The sequence below is a fragment of the Micromys minutus genome (assembly GCF_963924665.1).
Source record: "Micromys minutus genome assembly, chromosome: 13".
Taxonomy (NCBI): Eukaryota; Metazoa; Chordata; class Mammalia; order Rodentia; family Muridae; genus Micromys; species Micromys minutus.
Window position 1 is genome coordinate 12,399,620 of NC_137982.1, and position 6,000 is coordinate 12,405,619.

Consider the following 6,000-nt stretch of genomic DNA (forward strand, 5'->3'; position numbering starts at 1 on the left):
AGAGACACCTGGAATCAGGGGCATCTCTGGGATGAGCTAGAAACCTAAGACAATGAAAACTCACAGGAAGCTATGAGAGTGACCCTAGCTAAGACTTCTAGCAATGAAAGATATGGAGCCTGAATTGTATTCAGGCAAGACCATTAGTAGTGGGACTGGATCACCAATGTAATCACAAAACCTTCAACATACAATTTGTCTTTTCTGCAAGATGTGTTGTGGTAAATATGGCACAGAACTTGTGGGAGTGGCCAACCAATCACTGGTTCAACTTGAGGCTTATCCCATAAGAGGGAGTCCTCAAATGACACTGCCTAGAGTGCTAGGACCCAGATAATAGATATCCCAGAGAAATGAAATTTAAAATGATTTCTAATGATATTCTTCTATCTACAAAGTCATACCATACAACAAACCTCATATAAGAGATGTATTGGGAGAGACAAAAGAGGGTGGCTGCCTCTGTTAGGGTAAGAAGCAGCAGGGAATAGATCCAGAGACAGGCTAATATAGGCTTTCTTAGGGGTGGATATTTTTCAGGGTGGAGATTTCCTTGTGGAGATTGGTGAGATTTCAAGCCAATCCCAGGGATTGGTGTGCTTTATGTGCTCAGAGATTAGTGGGTTTTCATGTTCACGGATTAGTGGGTTTGAATAGGTTTTCAAAGCCAGAAGTGGGTTGGGGCCTTTTACCCTGTATTCCTTCTTTTCTGTTCTAAACAATCTGTAGTTGGAAAAGGTGACAATATCAGCATTAGACTACTTTCATCTAATTTGGGGCATCTGATTCTTTAGGGTAAAGTTGACCTTCACCATCATGGCGTAGTTGGGGGCCATACACTTCTATTTTTCTAGACAGGGCTTGATAATCTTGTAATATCAGATAATTAAAAGTCTGGTTAGAAAAAATTTTGTTGAAAAAAATTAAGATAAGAAGTTTATAAGGCTCATTATCACTAGTAAAATTACGAAAAGGGGAAGGTAAATTAAGAAAGACAATATTCAATTTTATAATGGACTGTTAATGATACAACACCATAAAACTGTTGCTTACACTTTTGAGTTTCATCTGTAGTTGTGAGATCTTGTATCTAACTACACATGATTTGCAAACACAGAGGCAACATTCCTCTCTGAGAAAAATGGACAAAGTCTACCTTCTTCTGTGGTTAGTAAATATAATCTTCACTAACTTTTATAGTACTACAGTACTATAGTATTATAGTACTAGGGTACTACAATACTTAGAAAGTCTAGTTGGCCCTGAAGGGTCTGAGTCACCTGGTGGAGATCCTGGATAAAAAGAGTTAGGGAGATAATCAATTCTGCTGCTCCAGTTGCAACACCAGCAGTTTTTGCCCTGGACTACAAGAACGCATAAGTTGTTAATCACATGCTTAATCTCTATAAGCCCTTTGTTAGGAACCAGCAAGGATTTTACACCTGGTATTACTCCTAATTTGGGTAAAAGGAGTACCAGGATATATGTGTCAGGCCACCCAGAAGGTATGCAGAAGTGCACTTGGCAGCCACCAAGGATTGAGGCATTGTGAACATTTGAATATAACATCTGAGAGGCAGGGCTCAATGTCATGGTATCACTATAGTCCAAGGAATCCAGTGTGCTCATAAAGCATGTCCCTGAGGATTTAGACAATCTATGGTACCAAAGAGAGAGATATGGAAGAAATAAGGGTGATAGTAGTATATTTGGCTCAAAGCAGTTAATAAGCAGCAAAATAGAGAGTCTAATAATCCAGTGAGAAGGGCACAAATGATAGTAGTGAGTTTGACCCAATAGGGACACACAACCAACATTCTTCCAAGCAGCCAGACAGAGTGTTTTTAAGAGCTGATATTCATTTAGGAGAGCCAAGACTTGTCCCATGGTATTTGCTGGGTAAATACAGGCAACCTCAATACGTTTTAGGTACTATTTACAGAAATATTCCTTTTAGTTATAGAGAAAAAAGGCACAGGAGTATTCCCAGATAAAAAAACAAGATGGATAAGGAACTTGATAGGGAACTGAATCAGTTTTTGACAGCCTGATTAGAGCAATTTTCCAATCTTATTAGGACATGCTGTTGTTTAGAGGTAGATTATCTTGAATGATTGATGTACAAATGTAATAGTTACCCGGAATGTGCCTATATATTTAAAAAAAATTGAGAAAGGAGATAGCAAGTTTAGGTATAAAAATTTTCAGATCATTGATTTGTGCAGGGGGAGAAAGTTGCCATCATTGAAAATTGAGAATGCCAGTTGTAAACATTAAGCTATACAGAGACCAAGCTATCTATAGTAATAGAGCAAGGCTTTAATAAAACCAGAATTCATGGAAGTTTAGAGGAAGGGTCACAGATACAAATGTAGCTCCTAGGAAGAGAAGGCAAGGAAACATAGAAGGTTTTAACAGAAGAAGAGAAGCAAGTGTTGTAATAACTAGAGTTGCCTACATGGCAGAGCCCTGGGGAGCTTAACAGGATCAGGAAATCTTACCAAGTAGGTGAGGAGAGACAGAGAAGGTGGAGGAAACAAGTGGCTGAAGAGTCAGCCTCGAGATTTTGGAACCAAATGTGGTAGGTGGCAAAGCCAGCAGGAACAAACATCTTGAGAGAGTGAAGACCCATTCAGTTGGCCATAGCAGCTTCCCAGGCTCCCAAAGCCTGAGAACATCCAGGTCCTTGCCTAAAATGTGGTTAGGAGGATCACTGGACCCAGATCTATCAAAGCGTTGAAAACCATTCTGATCATTACCATGGTTCCACCAAGAGGAACATTGAAGTATTGATGGCTACCATGTTCTTTGCAACACTGAGAATCAGGTCCAGACTCCTCTCTATCCAACCCTCTAAGTCTGGTTATGGATGTCTGAGGAGGGCCCAGATTCCCTTGGTCTAACTACCACAATTTCTGACTAGAAGCCCTAGGTAGCCAGCACAGAATTCTGGACATCAGGATTACTCATTCAATCTAGATGGAGTTGTGGGGACCCAACTCTCCCTCCTGTCTTCTATTGTCTTAGTATAGGGACAGGTTTACCTGAATCACCAAAAGCCATCATTTATCTTTAATATTTAGTGGTATCTCCCTTAACTACTCCTTCCTTATAGTATCAATATGCATGCCCTTACTGAGACAGGACCTCTTAGCTCAAATGAGACCTTCTCTCTCCTTTTCTTTCCCTATCTACTTGCCTCCATGTTCATCATTCATCCTTTTGTCCTCCAAGCAACACAATCTGATGCACCTTTTTCCTTATTGATCTTCCAAAAGGATCTGTGAGTATGGGATACCCAAAACCCCTTTATTAAAAAAATTATCATTTTCCTCTCAATATTCAATGACAAAATTTCTCCAGATATATCACCTAGACTCAATCAATACCTTCTCACCAAAGGTTCAAGAGATTTAAGTGTCTTACTTCCAACCTTTATGGAAAAAAAATCTTCTACACCTTATATCTTCCATATCTAATATCCCATACTTGTAGTTGAACAACCCAATGGAAATAACCACTTGGTTCAGCATATCAAACATATCAACTTAGCAATGATTCCCCTCACCCAGTTATACCCAACCATATACTCTCCTTTCCACACACAAAGACCTTCAATTCCTCTGTTCTAGACATCAAGGATGTCTTCTTGTCTGTTCCTCTGAACCCCCTAGTGACAAAATAGCCTTGCCTTTACTTGGACTGTCTTAGACATACTTTTCTACCCAACTCACTTGAACCATCCTGCCCCAGGGTTTCCAGATCATCCCAAATCTACCTAGCCATGGATCTGACTTATTCTGTGCCTCTTCTAAAATGTAAGTTTCCCTTTTGTAGTCCATTCCTGAAAATTACCCGAGCTGACACCTTTTCCTTATTAAGCTTTCAGTCCAGCATGGGATATATGGTTTTACTTTGTAAGGTTCAACTGTTCACTCCTCTAAAAATGTATCTGAGTCTAAATATTAGTCTAACAAAGCCATTACCCTAGATAAAAAAAACATCTAATCCAGTCAATTTTAGGCCCTACCACAAAGCATAAAATTCTATTCTTCCTGGGGATGGGTGTTGGCTTCTTGTGCTCTCGGATTCCATTTTTTTCTCTTCTTGCCCACTTATATGAAAAATTAGTTCTTGGCCCTAACACAAATACTTCTTTGCACCATTTCCTACCTTTCATAAGCTTCAGGAGACCCTTCTCCAGGCCCTGGCCCTACAGTGTCCGGACTTAGTTTATCACTTTATTTTTTGTAAACTTTTCTGCAGGTTACAGAAAAAGATATAACCTCAGGGGTCTGAGTCACCAACTGTGATCTTCAATTGTGCCCATTGAGTACTTGTTGAAAAAAATTATACAACACTATTCAAAGATTAGCACCTTCTGTGCATGCTCTGATTGCACCTGAACTTCCTAGCTATAAGTCAAAGAAATTAACCTTTGTGTTACCTATTACTGTCTTCTCTCCCCAGGCGCATATAGGCTTTTTTAGGAGAGGAGTTTTTTGGGGTGGAGATTTCCAGGGTGGAAATCTGCAGGATTTTAAGCCAAACAGTAAATGATGAGATTTCAGGCTCAGGGACTGGGGTGATTTTGTGCTCTGGAATTAGTGCATTTTCAGGCTCAGAATCAGTGTACTTTGTTAGGTTTCCAAACTTGGAAGTGAGCTCAAACCTTTTACCCTACAGTCAGGCTGAACCAATGTGTAAGACAGCACAGAAACATAATGCTGTGGCTTAAGTGCACTTTCCTCATCCACCATCTGCTTTTCATGACTGACTTAGTGATTCTAGTAAATTATCAATTAAATTTATGTATCACTTCATGGCATTCTTGTTCACCTTGGTCATTTTTTAATTTGTGTTCATTTTACTTTGACTGCCTTCCTAAGCCTATTTTGTCATAGAACCGAAAATCTAAGTGTTTAATTGTGATTTTGAAGCAAATGTAAAGAAAGCATGAAAATCGTGCCATTATCAAAGCAATGGGCATATCGTGCTAAGCTGGTCATTATTGTTGCTGGCAGGTGTCAAAACTGGGTAACCTGAGGAACACTTATTTTCCTGTTGATTCAGCACTTGACAGCTAATAAGTAGGTATAAAGCTTCCAGGTCAGCACCAGCTTAATTTTTCCAGAACATGAGTACTTTTAATATGACTGCTAACAATGCCAAGATGTGTATTATATCCTGCTCCTGGCAATGTATCTGACCATGATGCCGGGGAACATACTCATCATCCTTTTCATTGGCTGGACTCTCACCTCCACACCCCCTTGTACTTCGTCTTCAGCACTTGGCCTTCACAAGAATCTTTTTCTCTTATCTATCTCTGTACCTAAGGTGCTGATGGACATGCACACTATTCTTCATTTCCTTTAGAGTATGCTTTTGTTATATGCTTGTCTTCATATTTGCTACTGACCTGAATGGCTTCCCAATTACATCAATAATGTACATCCACTACATCTGCACTATACCACCATCATGAGAAAAGAGCTTAGTGAATATTAGAAGCTGTGTTTTTTGATCCTGTACAATGCCAGCTCCCTCTCTTGCATCTTCTTACATGGCTGCTCTTCTGTGCTGATGACATGCTTCTTTTAAGACCTAAATGCCATGATCAAACTGGTCTGTTCCACAAAGAACTGGTCATGTTCTCAGTCAGGATGGCAGTCACTATTTCACATATGTATATTGGTATCTTATGGGTAAACTCTGGATAACATTTTGAGGGGCCCTTCAACCATGAGGATTTGTAAAGCATTGTGTATATGTGGCTCCCATCTCTCTGTGATATCTCAATATTATGGGACCATTTGGGAAGTACTTTTTCCCAGCATCAAGCAATATGATAGACAAGGATATCATCGTAGCTGTCATGTAAACAAATGTCACACCCATGTTAATTCTTTATTTGCAATTTTAGAAACAGGGATACCAAAGAAGCACTTGGGATATTCTTGTCATGTATGAGCTTTTTCACAGTAATATCTGAATATT